The sequence below is a fragment of the Rhinopithecus roxellana genome, chromosome 5, assembly GCF_007565055.1.
Source record: "Rhinopithecus roxellana isolate Shanxi Qingling chromosome 5, ASM756505v1, whole genome shotgun sequence".
NCBI classification, from domain to species: domain Eukaryota; kingdom Metazoa; phylum Chordata; class Mammalia; order Primates; family Cercopithecidae; genus Rhinopithecus; species Rhinopithecus roxellana.
In genome coordinates, this window is record NC_044553.1 from 162,292,612 (window position 1) to 162,312,970 (window position 20,359).

The following is a 20,359-nucleotide window of genomic DNA, read 5'->3' on the forward strand; positions in this document are numbered from 1 at the left end:
TAGTGTAAAAAATAACTTCTTGTTCCACTTTCCACTTGAGACAAATGGGACTGCGTGGTTTCCTCCATGTGGGCACTGCACTTCCTTCCTGTGGCTCCTCCACCTGCTGCAGCCTTCCCACCTGCCACGTGAGTGTCCCTCTCCCTCATCTCCTGGATCCCTGAGGGACGGCTCCCCTCTGCACTTCTTCAGGCCTCTCATCTCAGTTCCTGCCGGCTGTCAGCTCACTTGTCCAGGGCACCTGGTTCTGTCAGCTCACTTGTCCAGGGCACCTGGTCCTCAACAAATACTGAGAATGGCATGAATATGAAAAATGGTAGGCTCTATTCTTGTCTGTGATGTCCCAGGGACCTGGCAAATGGCAGTAGGTGAGTAGTCCCCCCTGCCTTTTTTTTTTTTTTTGAGACAGGGTCTCACTCTGTTGCCCCGGCTGGAGTGCAGTGGCACAGTCATAGCTCACTGCAGCCTTGACCTCCTGGGTTCAAGTGATCCTTCCACCTTAGTTCAGCCTTCTAAGTAGCTGAGACCATAAGGGTGCATCACCATGCCTGGCTGATTTTTAAATTTTTTTGTAGAGTCAGTGTCTTACTATGTTGCCCAGGCTGTCCATATCTTTTAATCCCAGGTAGCACTTTAGGAGTCCAACCTAGGAGCTGCTAACGGCTCCAAGGACTGCAGGATCTCCTGAGGATCATGGCAGAAGTCAGGGACTTAAGGGGACCCGATCTCTGTGCAAAGGAAGCCTGGAGAAGAAGCAGCCCAGCCCTCCTCTCATGCTTGCTTCAGGAGTGCCTTTGCAGCTGCGTCAGGTGCTGAGCAGGCTGTGGGGATGAGGACACCAGCCCCTCCTGTTCTCTGCTCACAGGCTGAGGAGAAGGCAGCTGTGTAAACTGACCACACAGTACACACTGGGGAAGGGACAGGCGGGTGGTCAGAGGAGGCCTTAACCCAGGCAGGTGCTGTCAGAAAAGGCTTCCCCCAGGAATGGGGGAGGGAGAACATTCTAGGCAGAATGAATACAATGTACAGGGGCGTGAGAGACCAGGGTGAACTCAGGAACAGCTAAGGGTGTTCAGGGGACAGGAGACCAGGAGGTTGGCAGCACCAGGCCCTGGGGGCCTTGTCAACCAAGCCAAGGAGTTTGAAGTTGCTGCAGAGAGCGATGTGTGGCAGCTCTGGTGGATGAATTGGCCTTTTCTCCTTTTCCCCAACACTCCAGACTCATTCCTGCCCGAGGACTCCTGCCCGCAGAGCTCTCCTGGGGATTTTTTTTTTTTTTTAAGACAGAATCTGGCTCTATTGCCCAGGCTTGAGTGCAGTGATTTTGGCTTGAGTGCAGTGATTTTGGCTCACTGCAAATGAGCCTCCCAGGTTCAAGCGACTCTCCTGCCTCAGCCTCCAGAGTAGCTGGGACTACAGGCATGCGTCACCACGCCCGGCTAATTTGTGGTATTTTAGTAGAGATGTGGTTTCACTGTGTTGCCCAGGCTGGTCTTGAACTCTTGAGCTCAGGCAATCCACCTGCCTCGGCCTCCCGAAGTGTTGGGATCACAGGCGTGAGCCGCCTTGCTTGGCCTCTCCTGGGGCTTTGAACGCCTGTCTCCTTCCTCTCATTTGGGTCTCAGCTCACTGCCTGCCTCTGAGTTCACCCCCTGACCACCTAGCCTCTGCCTGTTCCATCATCTTTGTTCCACCTCTGCCTGTTCCATCTGTGCAAGATCCAGTATTTCCTTATGTGTGTATGGCCTACTTCTCCTCACTGGAATGTAAACTCTTAGAGAGCAGAGATCTTATCTATCTTGTTCACCTATGCATCCTTGGCTCTTATCATGAGGATCATGGGAGAGCAACAAATATTTGTTGAGGAAATAAAAGAACAAGGTAATAAAGCCAGAACAAAGTGGTGGCAGTGGAGATGGATTAAAGAAACACTGAGAGGCCGGGCATGGTGGCTCACACCTGTCATCTCAGCACTTTGGGAGGCCAGCTGGGAGGACTGCTTGTGGCCAGGAGTTCGAGATCAGTCTGGGCAACATAGCAAGATCTCCTCTCTGCAAAAAATTTAAAAAACATTAGCTGGGAGTGGTGGTGCACACCTACAGTCCCTAGCTACTTGGGAGGCTGAGGCAAGAGGATCTCTTGAGCCCAGGAGTTCGAGGTTACAGTGAACTATGATTGCCACTGCCTTCCAGTCAGGGTGACAAAGATACCCTAACTCAAACAAACAAAGAAATACTGAGGAAGGAGAATATTTTTCACCTGTTGCAGTAGGGCATAAGGGAGCAGTGCAGGCATCCCAGGTTTCTGGCTAGGGTTGTGGGTAAGCAGAGGGGACAGTTACTGAGCTCAGCGGCACAGAAAGAGTGAGCACTCCATGCTTGGTGGTGCCCAGCCAGTGGCTGAGCTTAGTGACATCCAAGCTGCAGTCTGGCTGAAATCACTAACCTGCAAGTGGTATGGAGAAGGTTTGTTTGATCCTGACTCGGTGCCTCTCCCCGGGCCAACCCTAACGTGTTACCTAGGAGGTCCCCCTTTGTAGCCCACCTTTGTCTTTACACATGAGATAAAAGTAACCAGACCTCCCTGGGAAAACCGGGATGCAGTTGCTTCTCTGGTGACTGCGGGGCATAACTGCAGGGTTCACACAGGGCTGCTGGTGCTCGGTGATAACATTGGAAAGGAAGGGCAGTTCACAAGATGGGGATGGGGGACTGGTCCAGGAACCCCTCCAGGTTAAACGATGCCTCCGGGCCCCGCACTTGGGACGTCTGCAGGCACTGGGAGGGCTTTTCCCAAGCCGCTGGCAGCAGCGAGTGGAGCCTCGCCCACTGAATCAGCATGCCCTCCCGGCTGGCTGCTGAGTCAGGCCTGCGGAGCCGGCGAAGCCGCAGGACTTGACCCAGGCCCGCTCCGCTGCCCTTCAGGCCGGGCTGGAGGTCGAGGCCCTGCAGCCAGAGAGATGCGCCGGTGGCTGCGTGGGGCCAGAGAGTGGATGTCTCCCACCCTCACAGCCTACACCCCGGCCCTTCCCCTTTGCCCGTCTGAGGCGCAGTTTGTGTCGAGGGGGAGCGCCTGGAAAGTCTCCTCGTACAGATACGAGGGTCTGAGGAGAAGGAGGGCGCAGGGTTAGGGGTCAGGGTCTCGACCAAAGGCTGTCGGTTTTCCTGGAGAAGGGAGAAAGGCCTGGCCGGGATCCTGTGATTCCAGAGGCTCCCGAAGGCTTCCTAGCGGGGTTTTGGGGGGACCGAAATGAGCGCACGAAGCTAGCGGGCCTCCGAGTGGGGCGGGGCGGGAGCCCAGTGGTGGCGGCTGCGGCCAGGCCTGCACCTTCCCCGGCCGCATTCCGGTAGTGCCCACAGCCCGAATGGAGGGGAAGGTGCCGAAGCGCTCGATCGTCGCGGCTGCGAGGTCGGAGAGGCCAGGGCCTGGTCGCCCACCCCGCGAGCCGCGCCCTGCCCCAAGCGCCCCGCCCCCGTCCGTGTTCCAGCCGGGAGGCCCGCGGCGTCCTGCACCGTCACCCTGTTCCCTGTGACCGCCCACCTGATACCCAAACAACTTCCTCGCCCCTCCAGTCCCCAGCTCGCCGAGCGCTTGCTGAGAGCCACCCAGCCTCAGTTTCCCCAGCCCCGGGCGGCGCGAGGGGCGATGACGTCATGCCGGCGCGCGGCATTGTGGGGCGGGGCGAGGCGGGGCGCCGCGGGAGCAACACTGAGACGCCATTTTCGGCGGCGGGAGAGGCGCAGGCAGCCGAGCGGGACTGGCTGGGTCGGCTCCGCTGCCGCTGCGAGGAGGAGCCGCGGGGCTGGGCTCGGCGGCCGAGGGGACAGCGCGCGGGCGGCTGAGGATGCTACGGGGCGGCGGCGCCCCTCGCTCGTGACTGCTGCGCCGCGCCTCACACAGCCGAGGCGGGCTCGGCGCGCGGTTGCTGCTCCGCGCGCGCGCGCCCGGCGGCGCTCCAGGTGCTGACAGCGCGAGAGAGCGCGGCCCTCAGGAGCAGGACGGTGAGTCCCCGGCGTGCGCCCCGGACCGCGGCCCGGCCCCCTCCTCATCCTCCGCCCCGTCCCTGTCTCGCTCCTTTTCGGACCCGCCCCGGGCGCAACTCCGTCTCCATCCAGGTCCCTGTCCCGGTTTGGGTCCCAGCCCCTGTCGGTTCCCACCCCGGTACCCGCCCCAGTTCACCCTCCCCGGCGGGTCCGCCACCCCTTGCAGGTTCAGGTCGGGTTCCTCTCCCCGGCCCCTTTCCCAGCCCCGGCTCCCGGCGCCGTGCGTCCTCCCCATCCGCGTCCCATTGCAGGTTCCGGTCCTCGACCCTGCCCAGGGCCCCGCCCTGGCCCCGCATCCGCTGCTCGGCCCAGCTGCGGGCGGCGGCGGCCTTTCCCGGGGACAGCTGTGGACCCCGGGAGCCCGCGACAGGGGAGGTGGCCGCCCCCGGGATCGCGGCGGGCGGGGAGGCCGGAGGCCCTGCGGGGCTGGCTTTGTCCGATTCCTCCTCTTCCTTCCACCCCCGCCTCTCCCGGCACCGCCCTGAGCGGACGCGCCTGTCATCCTCGCAGGCGGCGGGGGGCCGGGTCCCTCCCGAGAGCCGACTCCGCTTCGCCTCTTTGGCGACCCCTTTTTTTCAGTAACCAGATGTGAAACGTTTCAGGCGACCCTGTTCACCTAAGCTGGCGTTGCTCCAACTAAAGTTGAAGCAGCCCTCGTCCTGGAATGCTTTTTCGATGTAAAATTGGGTGCACCCTTTTCCTTAAGAAAATTAAAATAAAGCGTTAAAAAAGTGAAATTAATGCGTGATGAAGTGGATGGTTTTATACTTAACGTTTGTAGGTCGTTTCTAGGTATATTTGTATTGGAATTGTTGCTGCCTGTTACTTTTTATTATTTAAATGCATTAAGAATTTACATGTTAAGCATTCGTAAAGGAATATTTACAAAAATGATGCTTTAAAAAAATGTGAGAACAAAAAATTTGAGATGTACTATTTCAGGTGTTCTGTAAAAGGGCAGTTAGAGCTTTGATTCTTTGCATTAGTTAAATTCCAAGGCCTTTTTTTTGGTATGGCATGACTAAGGCATTGATCAGAATCAGCTCTGAATACATTGCACTAATTTAGTGAAAAACGCATTAGGAAACTGGAACGACCTCCTTAAGTTATATTACAGCCATGGCCTTGCTTCTTTCAGGTATTGTCAACAAGCCTATTACGGTGAGAAATTTGACCTATTGCTCTGTTTCCTAAATATTTGTAGGAATACAACGATACCAAGTATGAAGTATATTTCAACTTGTATGGAATTCTGTGTGGGAAGGGAGGCACTCTAAAGAGTCAGTGTCTCTCCAAGTCATCAAAGAATGCAACATCATGTTGCGGTTGAGCCTGGCAGCCCTGTCTGGCACTGAGTGCTGTGGAGGACCCAGGTGGTAACCTCTAACCCTGCTGCAGCCTTGCGCACCTCACCTTGCCTAGCATTGTCTTGGAAAAGCATCCAGACGTGCACAGGAGTCTGTGCACTGGACAGCGTTTATCTCCAGCAATGGGGGAGGGAATGACACTGGGGAGAGGCACACAGTATCTTAAATATTTCATAACAAATAACTGCACTCGTTTAAATTTTATACTTTCTTTCCTTTTTTTTTGGAGACGGAGTCTCACTCTGTCGCCCAGGCTGGAGTGCAGTGGTGCCATCTCTGTTCACTGCAAGCTCCACCTCCCGGGTTCACGCCATTCTCCTGCCTCAGCCTCCCCAGCAGCTGGGACTACAGGCGCCTGCCACCACGCCCAGCTAATTTTTTGTTTTTAGTAGAGACGGTGTTTCACCGTGTTAGCCAGGATGGTCTTGATCTCCTGACTTCATGATCTGCCCACCTTGACCTCCCAAAGTGCTGGGATTAACAGGCGTGAGCCACCGCGCCTGGCCCAAATTTATACATTTTTAAAATTTATACATTCTTTTTTTTTTTTTTTTTTTTTGAGACGGAGTCTCGCTCTGTCTCTCAGGCTGGAGTGCAGTGGCCGGATCTCAGCTCACTGCAAGCTCTGTGTCCCGGGTTTACGCCATTCTCCTGCCTCAGCCTCCCGAGTAGCTGGGATTACAGGTGCCCGCCACTTCGCCCGGCTAGTTTTTTGTATTTTTTAGTAGAGACGGGGTTTCACCGTGTTAGCCAGGATGGTCTCGATCTCCTGACCTCGTGATCTGCCCGTCTCGGCCTCCCAAAGTGCTGGGATTACAGGCTTGAGCCACCGCGCCCGGCCAATTTATACATACTTAAGCATGTTTCTCAATGTTGGAAAAAAGTCAATGTGTCACTCTGTATAGGGCCATAAACTATTTTAAAACATACTTGTATAAAAAGAAACCTAGAATAAAACCTAAAATCAAAAGTTGAGTGAAATGTAGGATTAGTATTGCCTGAAAATGTTCTTCGTAGATAAGTGGAATGTTAGAAACCAGTATTTTATTTTTATTTATGTATTTGTTTAGAGATGAGTCTTGCTCTGTCGCTTAGCCTGGAGTTCAGTGGTAGGATCTCGGCTCCCTGCAACCTTCGCTTCCCAGGTTCAAGAGGTTCTCCTGCCTCAGCCTCCCTAGTAGCTGGGATTACAGGCGCCCACTACTACACCAGGCTAATTTTTTGTATTTTTAGTAGAGAGGGGGTTTCACCACGTTGGCCAGGCTGGTCTCGAACTCCTAACCTCAGGTGATCCACCCGCCTCAGCCTCCCAAAGTGCTAGGATTACAGGTGTGAGCCATTGTGCCTGGGCCGAAACCAGTATTTTATGTAGCAAAGAAATGATCAGTAATATATTCAAACAGGAGTATTTGGGAAGATTTAAGTGTCAAATTTCAGGGCATATAATAAAAATGACAAGCAAATTAAGATGCAAATACTGGTCTTAAATGTCTGTTGGGAATCAGCTGAATGGCAGGCACTGTGCTGAGTATTCAGCGATACGTTGCTAAAAGAGCTACTGTTGGCCGGGTGTGGTGGCTCACGCCTGTAATCCTGGTACTTTGGGAGGACAAGGCGGGTCCACCTGAGGTCAGGAGTTCAAGACCAGCCTGGCCAACATGGTAAATCCCCATCTCTACTAAAAATACAAAAATTAGCCAGGTGTGGTAGTGCACACCTGTAATCCCAGCTACTCGCGAGACTGAGGAATGAGAATCACTTGAACCGGGAAGTGGAGGTTGTAGTGAGCCGAGATCACGTCACTGCACTCCAGCCTGCACGACTGGAGCGAGACTCCATCTCAAAACAAACTAAAAAAAAAGAGCAGCTGTCAGTCGTGCGATGGCTCACACCTGTAATCCCAGCACTTTAGGAGGCCAAGGTGGACCGATCACCTGAGGTCAGGAGTTTGAGACCTGCTTGGCCAACGTGGTGAAACCCTGTCACTACTAAAAATATAAAAAAAAAACCCCAAAAAGCAAAAAACTGGGTGTGGTGGCAGGTGCCTCTAATCCCATCTACTTGGAAGACTGAGGCTGGAGAATCGCTTGAACCCAGCAGGTGGAAGTTGCAGTGAGCTGAGATCACGTCTTTGCACTCCAGCCTGGGCAACAGGAGCAAAACTCCGTCTCAAAAAAAAATAAATAAAACCGAAAAACAAAAAACCTCTGTCCTCTAGGAGCTCACAGGCTGGCATGGACAGGTACCATGGACCAGGTTAAAGGCTGTGATGAGTGCACTTAGGAGGTGATTCTTCACAAAAGAAAAGTACAAATCAGCCAGTGTCAGGGGGTCAGGGATTGGGATTGGGGTTCCTGTTTGGAGGAAGTAAATCCTGAGGTTGTGCTGCTGTAAAGGGGTGTGTTGGTAAGGGAGCATGGGAGTGAGAGTGGAAAGATGAAGTTAAGAAAGGCCCTGAATGACTTCTTAGAAGTCTGCTTTCATTTTGAGGTTTACAAGTGAGGGTTGGAAGATTTTTTTTTTTTTTTCCCGAGATGGAGTCTCGCTCTGTCACCCAGGCTGAAGTGCAATGACACGATCTCTGCTCACTTCAGCCTCCGCCTCCCGGGTTCAAGCGATTCTCCTACCTCAGCCTCCCGAGTAGCTGGGACTACAGGTGTGTGCCACCACGCCTGGCTAACTTTTTGTATTTTTAGTAGAGACAGGGTTTCACCATGTTAGCCAGGATGGTCTGCATCTCCTGACCTCGTGATCTGCCCGCCTTGGCCTCCCAAAGTGTTGGGATTACAGGTGAGCCACTGCGCCTGGCCGGAGGGTTGGAAGATTCTAAGGAGCCAGGTGACACTTTAAAAAGAGCATAGGGAGGCTGGCTGGGCTGGTGCCACTGCACTCCAGCTTGGACGACAGAGTGAGACTCTGTCTCAAAAAAAAAAAAAAAAAAAAAAAAAAAAAAAAAGCATAGGCAATGGTGGGGCAAGTGCTGTGAACTGGGATGAGATTAATTAGGAAGCCGTTAACCCCAACTGAGCAAGCCTCAGGATTAGGGCAGTGACAGAAGGAACAGAGAAGCTAGATGGGGGGCAGGGGCTAGGCCGTAAGAGTTATAGTCAACCTGATTTGGGGCTGATTGGATTGGGGTAAATGAGGAGGTGCAGGTAGGACTCCCCAGAATGATCCTGCGAAAACCTGAGTCACTCCTCTGTTAAAGCTTTTGTCAATGTCCTCTGAGTACCCCACCCTGTCTCTTTTCATCTTCCTGCTCTGGCCCTACTCAAGCACTTCCAGACACGTCTGGAGTTCTGAACCAAACCCACTCTTCTAGTGATTAGCATTTCCTTACTTCCCCATATACTCCTTAGCCTGTACCCTGATTTTTCTCCTTAGCACACCTCACTATCTAAAATGCTGTATCATTATTATTATTATTATTTTATTATTTTTTGAGACAGAGTCTCGCTGTGTCACCCAGGCTGGAGTACAGTGGCATGATCTCAGCTCACAGCATCCTCCCCCTCCTGGGTTCAAGCCTTTCTCCTGCCTCAGCCTCCCAAGTAGTTGGGACTACAGGCATGTGCTACCACACCCAGCTAATTTTTTTATTTTTAGTGGAGATGGGATTTCACCATGTTAGCCAGGCTGGTCTCGAACTCCTGACCTCAAGTGATCTGCCCGCCTCAGCCTCCCAAAGTGCTGGGATTATAGGCCTGAGCCACTGTACCCTGCTGATACTGTGTTATTTTAATCATTTTTTTACTTTTATTATTTATCTCCACTTATGTTCATCATCTCTACAAGGGTGTGGAATTTTGTCTCTTGTATTCAGTGTCAGTGCTTGGCACGTAATAGGAACTTAGTAAATGTTTGTTGAAGAAATGCATCTAGAATGACTTCCTCATCTCTAACTTGGGTGACTCACTGGCTGGTGACACTTAAACCCAAGGAGGGAAAATGGGAGAAGGAGGAGATTGCGAGTTTGTTTTTGGGTATGTTAAATCCAAAAACACTTTGGGAGGCCGAGGCAGGTGGATCACCTGAGGTCAGGAGTTTGAGACCAGCCTGGCCAACATGGTGAAAACTTGTCTCTACTAAAAATCCAAAATTAGCCGTGTGTGGTGGCACGCTCCTGTAGTCCCAGCTACTTGGGAGGCTGAGGCAGGAGAATCACTTGAACCTGGGAGGCAGAGGTTACAGTGAGCCAGATCGTGCCACTGGACTCTAGCCTGGGAGACAGAGTGAGACTCCCATCTCAAAAAAAAAAAAAAAAAGTAAAATAGGTGCTGTTACTGAGATTCTACTGTTGAGGAATTTGAGGGTGAGAGAGGGGAAGTTTCTGAAATCAAAGTTACACAGCTGTGAAGTCAGGATTCTGACTCAGGTTTTTTGCTTCTGCAGTACAAGCTTCGAATCATCTTGTAGTACTTAAAGCTGCAGCTTCAAGTGAATCATAATGCTGTTTAATCCTATCATTACTTTTTCTTGGGAAAACCTTGCACCACTTCAATTTTTTTCAAAGATGTACCATTTTAGCGATTTATAAGTTCACAATTCAGAATTCAGTAGTGTTAAGGATATGCACATTGTTGTTCCACATATCTTGAACTCTTTGATCTGGCAGCACTGAGACTGTAGCCCCTAAATACTGATGTCTCCTCCTCCCTCACCGTCCACCGGTAATCATCTTTTCTACTTTGTTTCTATGATTTTGACTACTTTCAATACTTTATTTTTTATTTTTTTTGAGATGGAGTTTAGCTCTTATTGCCCAGGCTGGAGTGCAATGGCACAATCTTGGCTTGCTGCAACCTCTGCCTCCTGGGTTCAAGCGATTCTCCTGCTTCAACCTCCCGAGTAGCTGGGATTACAGGCATGCGCCACCACGCTGGGCTCATTTTGTATTTTTAGTAGAGATGGGTTTCTCCATGCTGGCCAGGCTGGTCTCGAACTCCTGACCTCAGGTGATCGCCCCCCGTCGGCCTCCCAAAGTGCTGGGATCATAGGCGCGAGCCACTGTGCCTGGCCTTACCTGTCTTTTTCGTCTGAGCCATTCTAGTGCATGTATAGTGGCAACTTGTTAGTTTTAATGTGCATTTCCCTGATGACTCATAATGGTGAGCACTTACGTGCTTGTCGGTCTTTTGTATACCTGGACTTGTAAAGTGTCTGTTCAAGACTTTTGCCCATTTAAAAAATTGGATTGTTAAGTTCCTCACATTTTTTTTTTTTTTTTTGAGATGGAGTCTCACTCTGTCACCCAGGCTAGAGTGCAGTGGCACGATCTCGGCTCACTGCAAGCTCCGCCTTCCGGGTTCACGGCTTTCTCCTGCCTCAGCCTCCCGAGTAGCTGGGACTGTAGGTGCCCGCCACCACGCCTGGCTAATTTTTTGTATTTTTAGTAGAGACGGGGTTTCACCATGTTAGCCAGGATGGTCTCAATCTCCTGACCTCGTGATCCGCCCACCTCAGCCTCCCAAAGTGCTGGGATTACAGGTGTGAGCCACCACACCTGGCCTGTTTTTTTTGTTTTGGAGACAGAGTCTCACTTTGTTGCCCAGGCTGGAGTGCAGTGGCGTAATCTCGGCTCACTGCAGGCTCCGCCTCCCAGGTTCAGGCCATTCCCCTGCTGCAGCCTCCGGAGTAGCTGGGACTACAGGTGCCCACCACCACGCCCGGCTAATTTATTTTTATTTTTATTTTTATTTTTATTTTATTTTTAGTAGATATGGGTTTCACGATGTAAGCCAGGATGGTCTCGATCTCCTGACCTCATGATCCACCCGTCTTGACCTCCCAAAGTGCTGGTATTCCAGGCATGAGCCACTGTGCCTGGCAGTTCCTTACATATTTTTTATAGAAGTCATTTGCCAGATATATATGTGTTGCAAATATTTTTTACTAATCTGTGGCTTAACTTTGTTTTTTGGTAGTGCCTTTTAATAAAGCAATACTTTCAGTTTTTTTAACCAAGATCTGGCAATTTTTATTAAATAAATTTTTGCAAGATTTATTTTTATCTTTTTTTTTTTTGAGATGAAGTTTCACTCTTGTTGCCTAAGCTGGAGTGCAATGGTATAGTATCAACTCATTGCAACCTCTGCCTCTCAGGTTCAAGCCATTCTCCTGGCTCAGCCTCCTGAGTAGCTGGGATTACAGGCGTGTACCACTACGCTTGGCTACTTTTTTGTAGAGATGGGGTTTCACCGTGTTGGCCAGGCTGGTCTCGGACTCTTGACCTCAGGTGATCTGCCCACCTTGGCCTCCTACAGTGCTGGGATTATAGGCGTGAGCCACTGTGCCAGCCACAAGGTTTACTTTTTACCAGTCAGTTCTGTCATCCTTCTAATGATATCAGAATCACCTGAATCAGTGCTAGCCAGTGTGCATACTCTATAGTAATATCCACATGCTCTGCTCAGTTCAATATTGTTGCCACTGTAGTGATGGACACCAATTTTGGCCAAGATTGCACAGTACTTTATTTCAGATTTCCTCAAAGCTGGGCAATTGCTGACGAGGATGACCAATTTCGCTTTTCTTAGTCTGATCATCTTCTGAGTCTGCTTGTACCCTGGCACGTACTTTGCACTTTTTTTTTGAAATGGAGTCTTGATCTGTTGCCCAGTCTGGAGTGCAGTGATGTGATCTCGGCTCACTGCAGCCTCTGCCTCTGGGTTCCAGTGATTCTGCTGCCTCAGCCTCCTGGGTAGCTGGGATTACGGGCACACATCACCACGCCTGGATAATTTTGGTATTTTTAGTAGAGACGGGGTTTCACCATGTTGGCCAGGCTAGTCTCGAACTCCTGACCTCAGGGATCTGCCCACCTCGGCCTCCCACAGCGCTGGGATTAGAGGCGTGAGCCACTGCACCCAGCCACTTTCCACTTTTCGTAACAAGTTGGAGCCTAGAAGTTACAAATTCTTTCATCTTCTTTCCTGCCTCATGTGCAGGACAGCCCCCAACGAAGAACAGCTGCCAAATGACCAGGGAGTGAGAAAGGTAGTACTTGAAAATTTCGATGAAGTCCAGTTTTTCAGTTCATTCTTTTGTGGCTCCTGCTTTCTTATCTATTTATTATTATTATTTTTCATAGAGATGGGGTCTCATAATGTTGCCCAGGCTAGTCTTAAATTCCTGGGCTCAAGCAATCCTCCCACCTTTGCCTTCCAAAGTGCTAGGATTCCAGGCATGAGCCACTCTGCCCGGCTTATGTTTTTAAATCATTAAGAAATACACTGTTTTGGGAAGTTGAAGACACACAGGTATCAATAGCCATGCAGAGATGTCAGTGAAAGGTGTCCCATTTCCTTTGTCCTGAGACACTGTTTTGTTTTTTGAGACAGGGTCTCCCTCTGTCACCTAGGCCGAAGTACAGTGGTGCTATCATGGCTCACTGCAACCTCTGACTCTTAGGCTCAAGTGATCCTTGTGCCCCAGCCTCCTGAGTTACTGGGACCAGCGGTACATGCCACCTCACTCAGCTGGAGGGAATTTATTTTTATTTATTTATATGTTTTTTGAAACAGAGTCTTGCTCTGTTGCCCAGGCTGGAATGCCGTGGTGCAACCTCGACTCACTGCAACTTCCACTTCCCAGGTTCAAGCGATTCTCCTGCCTCAGCCTCTCGAGTAGCTGGGATTACAGACACACGCTACCACACCCCGCTAATTTTTGTGTGTGTGTTTTTTTTTTTTTTTTTTTGAGACAGAGTCTCACTCTGCCGCCCAGGCTGGAGTGCAGTGGCCAGATCTCATCTCACTGCAAGCTCCGCCTCCCGGGTTTATGCCATTCTCCTGCCTCAGCCTCCCAAGTAGCTGGGACTACAGGCACCTGCCACCTCGCCTGGCTAGTTTTTTGTATTTTTTAGTAGAGACGGGGTTTCACCGTGTTAGCCAGGATGGTCTCGATCTCCTGACCTCGTGATCCGCCCACCTCAGCCTCCCAAAGTGCTGGGATTACAGGCTTGAGCCACTGCGCCCGGCCTTTTTTTGTATTTTTATTAGAGACAAGGTTTCACTGTTTTGGCCAGGCTGGTCTTGAACTCCTAACCTCAGGTGATGCACCCACCTTGGCCTTCCAAAGTGCTGGAATTACAAGCGTGAGCCACCGTGCCCAGCCTGAGAGAATTTACTTTTTTAAAATGTTTTCTTTTCCTTTTTTTTTCCCCTTGAGACAGAGTCTTGCACTGTTGCCCAGGCTGGAGTGCAGTGACTCAAGCTCGGCTCACTGCAGCTCTGCCTCCCAGATCCAAGTCATTGTCCTGCCTCAGCCTCCCAAGTAGTTGGGATTACAAGCACGCGCCACCACACCCAGCTAATTTTTGTATTCTTAGTAGAGATGGGGTTTCACCATGTTGGCGAGACTGGTCTCAAACTCCTGACCTCATGTGATCTACCTCACCCTCCCAAAGTGCTGGGATTATAGGTGCGAGCCACCGTGCCTGGCCTGAGATAATTCATTTTTAAAAAATGTTTTCTTTGGCCAGGTGTGGTGGCTCACGCCTGTAATCCCAGCACTTTGGGAAGCCAAGGTGAGTGGATCATGAGGTCAGGAGATTGAAGCCATCCTAGCCAACATGTTGAAACCCTGTCTCTACTGAAAAAACAAAAATTAGCCAGGCGTGGTGGCGCGTGCCTGTAGTCCCAGCTACTTGGGAGGCTGAGGCAGCAGAATCACTCGAACCAGGGAGTCGGAGAATGAAGTGAGCCAAGATGGCGCCATTGCACTCCAGCCTGGCGACAGAGCGAGACTCCGTCTCAAGAAAAAAAAAATGTTTTCTTTAATTGCTTTTCTTCATTTAGGAAAGAACATTATTCCATTGATTAGCATTTAAATACATAAACTTAGTCTTATGGTATGTTTGTCTGCTGACATTTTTAGTATTTGATTAAAGGTGCTTTTTGTAACCACAGAATTAATATCTGTATTTGTATATTTTGCCCCATACTCCCGCAGTACTCTGTAACGTATTCTCTTAGTCACACAGTCAGACGAAGCTGTTTTTTCCTTTCTATTTGATCAACCAAGAACTTGAATAGAGATATTTGCATCGTTAGGACTTACTCATTCTTGTTTTCAGAAAAAGCATGTTATCCTGTATTTTCATGTAGTACCCTTTCTTCTAGTGTCTTGTGCTTACAATTTACATCTGAAGGATGGGCCTGTGGTCCTATGGCAAATTAAGTGAACCAGCTCGCTTTCTAGTCATGACCAGGAGGCTGTCTGACCCGCCTAGGGGTAAGCACCTGACAGCTGGCTGGGGAAATCGCCTGCTTGTAGAAATCTCTTCAGGTGTTAGCCATGGTTATTTATTTATTTATTTATTTATTTATTTATTTATTTTTGAGACGGAGTTTCACTCTTGTTGCTGGAGTGCAATGGTACGATCTCGGCTCACTGCAACATCTGCCTCCCAGTTTGAAGCGATTTTCCTGCTGCAGCCTCCTGAGTATCTGGGATTACAGACATGTGCCACCATGCCCGGCTAATTTTGTATTTCTAGTAGAGACGGAGTTTCTCCATGTTGGTCAGGCTGGCCTCGAACTCCCGACCTCAGGTGATCTGCCCGCTTCGGCCTCCTCAGTGCCGGGATTATAGACGTGAGTCACCATGCTCAGCCACAGCCATGGTTATTAATAGGCCTTTTTAGATTTCTAAAAGAGCTCCGTCACTTTTTCCAGAGCTACGTGTATACCTGGAAACGGTGGTGTGGTTAGGTTATTGAAGTTAGAGGGTCTGTGTCCATAGAGGTAGCTGGTTTCAAAACAATCCCAGTGGATTTCCTAAGCAGGCTGTGGGGGAAAAGTATCCAGAGGGGTTCTGTCTGACCTCCTTTCCTTAGTTCTGAAAGCACATCTACAAATAAGTCACCCAAAGGCCAAATAGATGCATTTGTTTTGTCTGGTAGTTAATGTTTTCCTTTTAAAAAATATTTATGTATTTATTTAATTTTTGAGACAGGGTCTTGCTGTTTTGCCTAGGTTGGAGTGCAGTGTCACAATCTTGGCTCAGTGCAGCCTCCGTGTTCAAGTGATCGTCCCACCTCTGCCCCTGAAGTAGGTGGGACTACAGGTGCACACCACCATGACCGGCTAATATTTTGTAGAGACAGGGTTTCACGGCATCGCCCTGTCTGGTCTCTCATTTCTGGGCTCAAGTGATCGCTCCCCTTGGCCTCCCAAAGTGCTGGGATTACAGGCGTGAGCCACTATGCGGGGCCATCACGATACTATTTATTTCCCTGAATATGACTTGGACTGTTCTGTAGGCTAGTCCCTTCACCTTATGACCCTCTTTGCTGGTATTCTTTGGGGCTTCTGTGCCTGTGTATGGGGATGGGACATGACCTCTCTGATCTGGCCAGCACTGCCAGGGTTTCCTGTTGGCTCAACTCAGATGCACATCTCTTGGTAAAACATCCCTTATAAACAAATTTTTGCAAGGCAAAAACCTCTGTTTTCTTCCCTCCATCCCAGTTTTCCTTAATATGCTACCCTCTGTATTTATAGGAACTTTATTTAACATTTGAGAACTGTGAGAGTAATTCACATTTCTTTCTTGGCTGTTCTTCATTCTGTGTACCCAGACCTGTTGATTTTTTTTTTTTTTTTTTTGAGGCGGAGTCTCGCTCTGTCACCCGGACTGGAGTGCGGTGGCCAGATCTCAGCTCACTGCAAGCTCCGCCTCCCGGGTTTACGCCATTCTCCTGCCTCAGCCTCCCGAGTAGCTGGGACTACAGGCGCCCGCCACCTCGCCCAGCTAGTTTTTGTATTTTTAGTAGAGACGGGGTTTCACCGTGTTAGCCAGGATGGTCTCGATCTCCTGACCTCGTGATCCACCCGTCTCGGCCTCCCAAAGTGCTGGGATTACAGGCTTGAGCCACCGCGCCCAGCCGACCTGTTGATTTTTCTACCACGTTCTTTTTCTCTTTTAGAAAATTGAAATGGCCTGGGCGCGGTGGCTCAAGCCTGTAATCCCAGCACTTTGGGAGGCCGAGACGGGAGGATCATGAGGTCAGGAGATCGAGACCATCCTGGCTAACACAGGTTTAGTAGAAACCCCGTCTCGACTAAAAAATACAAAAAAACTAGCCGGGCGAGGTGGCGGGCGCCTGTAGTCCCAGCTACTCCGGAGGCTGAGGCAGGAGAATAGCGTGAACCCGGGAGGCAGAGCTTGCAGTGAGCTGAGATCCGGCCACTGCACTCCAGCCCGGGCGACAGAGCGAGACTCCGTCTCAAAAAAAAAAAAAAAGAAAGAAAATTGAAATGTAAGTCACATCACATCAAATGCTCCATTTTAAAGTGCAGTGCAGTGATTTTTAATGTATTCTCTGTTTTGTGCGACTACAATCTACTATCTAATTCCACACATTCCTTTTTCCTTTTGAGTGCTTGGTGGTGTTTTTTTTTTTTTTTTTTAACTTCATCACTGTGAGCTTTCCCCACCGGGCTGAATTTCACATGATAAAACCAGGGGAGGTAAAGTGACCAAAGATGATGCCCTTTGCTTCTCTGGCCTTTGCTTTCATTTCATTAATTTTTTTTTTTTTTTTTTTTGAGACAGAGTCTTGCTCTGTCACTCAGGCTGGAGTCTGGTTGTATATATATGAACACAGTGGGGTGTGTGGGTGTGTGTGAACATAGTGGTGTGTATGTATGAACACAGTGGGGGTGTGTGTGTGTGAGCACAGTGGTGTGTATGTATGAACATGGGGGGTGTGTGTGAGCACAGTGTGTAAGTGTGAACGCAGTGGGGGTGTGTGTGAGCATGGTGGTGTGTATGTATGAACATAGGGTGTATGTGTGTGAGCAGAGGGGTGTGTGTGTGGATGTGTGTGTGTGCGTGCAGCATGGTAGGGGTTCCTGAAGCAGAGGGACACTTGGAGCAAAGAGACCTTGGATTCTGTTCCTCTTATCAGTAGAATAAGCTAAAGTCACTTCATGTATCCCAGTTTCCTCAGCTGTAAATGGAAATTATAATGATAGGTCATCAAACTACCTGCAGATTTTTTTGTTGTTATTTCAGTAAAATATACATTTGAAAATACTCCCAAAACTAAAACATTGGATAGATGTGAATTCTTCTTTCCCTTTTTTTTTTTTTGAGGTGGAGTCTTGCTCTGTCGTCTAGGCTGGAGTGCAGTGGCATGATCTTGGCTCATTGCAACCTCCACCTCCTGATTTTAAGTGATTCTCCAGCGTTAACCTCCCAAGTAGCTGGGACTACAGGCATGTGCCACCACGCCTGGCTAATTTTTGTATTTTTAGTAGAGATGGGATTTCACCATGTTGGCCAGGCAGTTCTTGAATTCCTGACCTCAAGTGATCCACCCGCCTCAGCCTCCCAAAGTGTTGGGATTTCAGGCGTGAGCCATCACGCCTGGCTCTTTCTTGTCTTTTACTTATTTAGTTTTTTGAGACGGGGCTAGGCTGGAGTGTAGTGGTACCACCAAGGCTTCTGTAGCCTTGACCTCCCAGGCTCAAACAATCCTCCCTCCTTAGCTGGGACCTTAGGTACGTGCCACCATACCCAGCTAATTTTAAATTTTGTAGAGACAGGGTCTCACTGTATTCCCCAGGCTGATCTTGAACTCCTGGGCTCAAGCAGTGCGCCTGTCTTGGCCTCCCAGAGTGCTGGGATTACTGGTATGAGCCACCACACCCGGCCCATATGTGAATTCTTTATTTTTATTTTATTATTTTTGAGACAGGGTCTCACTCTGTCACCCAGGCTGGAGCGCAGTAGTGCAATCACGGCTCACTGCAGCCTTGACTTCCTGGACTCCAGCGATACTCACACCTCAGCCTCCTGAGTAGCTGGGACCACAGGTGCATGTGACCGTGCCCAGCTAATTTTGGTATTTTTTTTTAGGACGGGATTTTGCCATGTTTCCCCGTCTGGCTTCGAAATCCTGAGCTCAAGAGATCCACCTGCCTTGGCCTCCCAAAGTGCTGGGATTATAGGTGTGAACCACTGAGTCATGGTGTGAATTCTTCATTTTATTTTAGAGACAGTTTCGCTCTGTTGTGGAGTGCAGTGGCACGATCTCGGCTTACTGCAAGCTCCGCCTCCCGCTTCACACCATTCTCCTGCCTCAGCCTCCTGAGTAGCTGGGATTACAGGCGCCCACCACAATGCCCGGCTGATTTTTGTATTTCTAGTAGAGATGGGGTTTCACCGTGTTAGCCAGGGTGGTCTCGATCTCCTGACCTTGTGATCCGCCTGCTTCAGCCTCCCAAAGTGCTGGGATTACAGGCATAAGCCACCGTACCCGACCTGAAGGCATTTGTTTAATTGCCTTTTGCTTCTAGTGTGGCTGTTAAGAAGCCTAAGGTTGGCCAGGCATGGTGGCTCACGCATGTAATCCCAGCACTTAGAGAGGCCGAGGTGGGCAGATCACAAGGTCAGGAGATCGAGACCATCCTGGCTGATACAGTGAAACCCTGTCTCTACTGAAAATACAAAAAATTAGCTGGGCGTGGTGGCAGGCGCCTGTGGTCCCAGCTACTTGGGAGACTGAAGCAGGCGAATGGCCTGAACCTGGGAGGCAGAGCTTGCAGTGAACCGTGATCACACCATTGCACTCCAGCCTGGGCAGCAGAGCTAGACTCCATCTCTCAAAAAAAAAAAAAAAGAAGCCTAAAGTTATTCCTGATTCTTTCTACATGACTTCTTCTTTTTTTTTTTTTTTTTTTGAGACGGAGTCTCGCTCTGTCGCCCAGGCTAGAGTGCAGTGGTGTGATCTAGGCTCACTGCAACCTCTGCCTCGCGGGTTCAAGCAATTCTCTGTCTCACCCTACTGAGTGGCTGGGATTACAGGCACCCACCACCACGCCCGGCTAATTTTTTTGTGTTTTTAGTAGAGAAGGGTTTTCATCATGTTGGCCAGACTGGTCTTGAACTCCTGACCTCCTGATCCACCCACCTAGGCTCCCAAAGTGCTGGGATTATAGCCGTGAGCCACCGCGCCTGGTCTACATGACCTGTTTTTTGCCTCCCTCTCTGAAAGTATAGAGAATATTCTTTGGGACTGGGTGTGGTAGCTCACGCTTATAATCCCAGTACTTTGGGAGGCCGAGGTAGGAGGATCACTTGAGCCCAGGACTTTGAGACCATTCTGGGCAACATAGTGAGACCCTGTCTCTATTAAAAAAAAAGAAAAGAAAAATAATATTCTCTTGTCACCACAATATTTTAATTTTCTTAGGACAGTTTTTTTTTTCCGGGTCAATTCCTACCTTTAGAACAGTGCCTTGCATAAAGTAGAGGCTCAGTAAACATTTCCTTGAGGAATGGATGGATGTTATTCTTTTGGGGCTGGCCAGATTTCTTTCTTTCGTTCTTTTCTTTCTTTCGTTCTTTTCTTTCTTTCGTTCTTTTCTTTCTTTCATTCTTTTCCTTCCTTCCTTCCTTCCTTCCTTTTTCTTTCTTTTCTTTCTTTTTCTTTCTTTCTCTCTTTTCTTTTCTCCTTCCTTCCTTCCTTCCTTCCTCCCTCCCTCCCTCCCTCCCTCCCTCCCTCTCTCTCTCTCTCTCTCTCTCTCTCTCTCTTTCTCTCTCTCTCTCTCTCTCTTTCTCTTTCTCTTTCTCTCTCTCTTTCTTTTTCTTTGAGTTTCACTCTTGTTGCCCAGGCCGGAGTGCAATGGGACAATCTCAGCTCACTGCAACCTCTGCCTCCTGGGTTCAAGCGATTCTCCTGCCTCAGCCTCTCAAGTAGCTGGGATTACAGGTATGTGCCACCATACCTGACTAATTTTGTATTTTTAGTGGAGTCAGGGTTTCTCCATGTTTGCCAGGCTGGTCTCCAACTCCCGACCTCAGGTGATCCGCCCGCCTCAGCCTCCCAAAGTGCTGGGATTATGGGCATGAACCACTGCGCCTGGCCTGGGGCTGGCCAGATTTCTCAGGAAAATTTGCTTGTCTTTTTTTTGGAGGCAAAGACCTAGCTGCCCTACC

General features: G+C 49.7%; 1 protein-coding gene across 14 annotated transcripts in view; it reads left to right on the plus strand.

Annotated features, from left to right (window-relative positions):
* The first annotated feature begins 3,679 nt into the window (after nucleotides 1–3,679).
* The window catches only part of KLC1 (kinesin light chain 1), a 73,087-nt gene continuing 56,407 nt past the window's right edge, over nucleotides 3,680–20,359 (plus strand). For all 14 annotated transcript variants that reach the window (XM_010353589.1, XM_010353591.1, XM_010353585.1 and 11 more), the window contains exon 1: nucleotides 3,680–4,001. The gene's annotated coding sequence lies outside the window, so the exon portion shown is untranslated. The remainder of the gene's footprint in view (nucleotides 4,002–20,359) is intronic.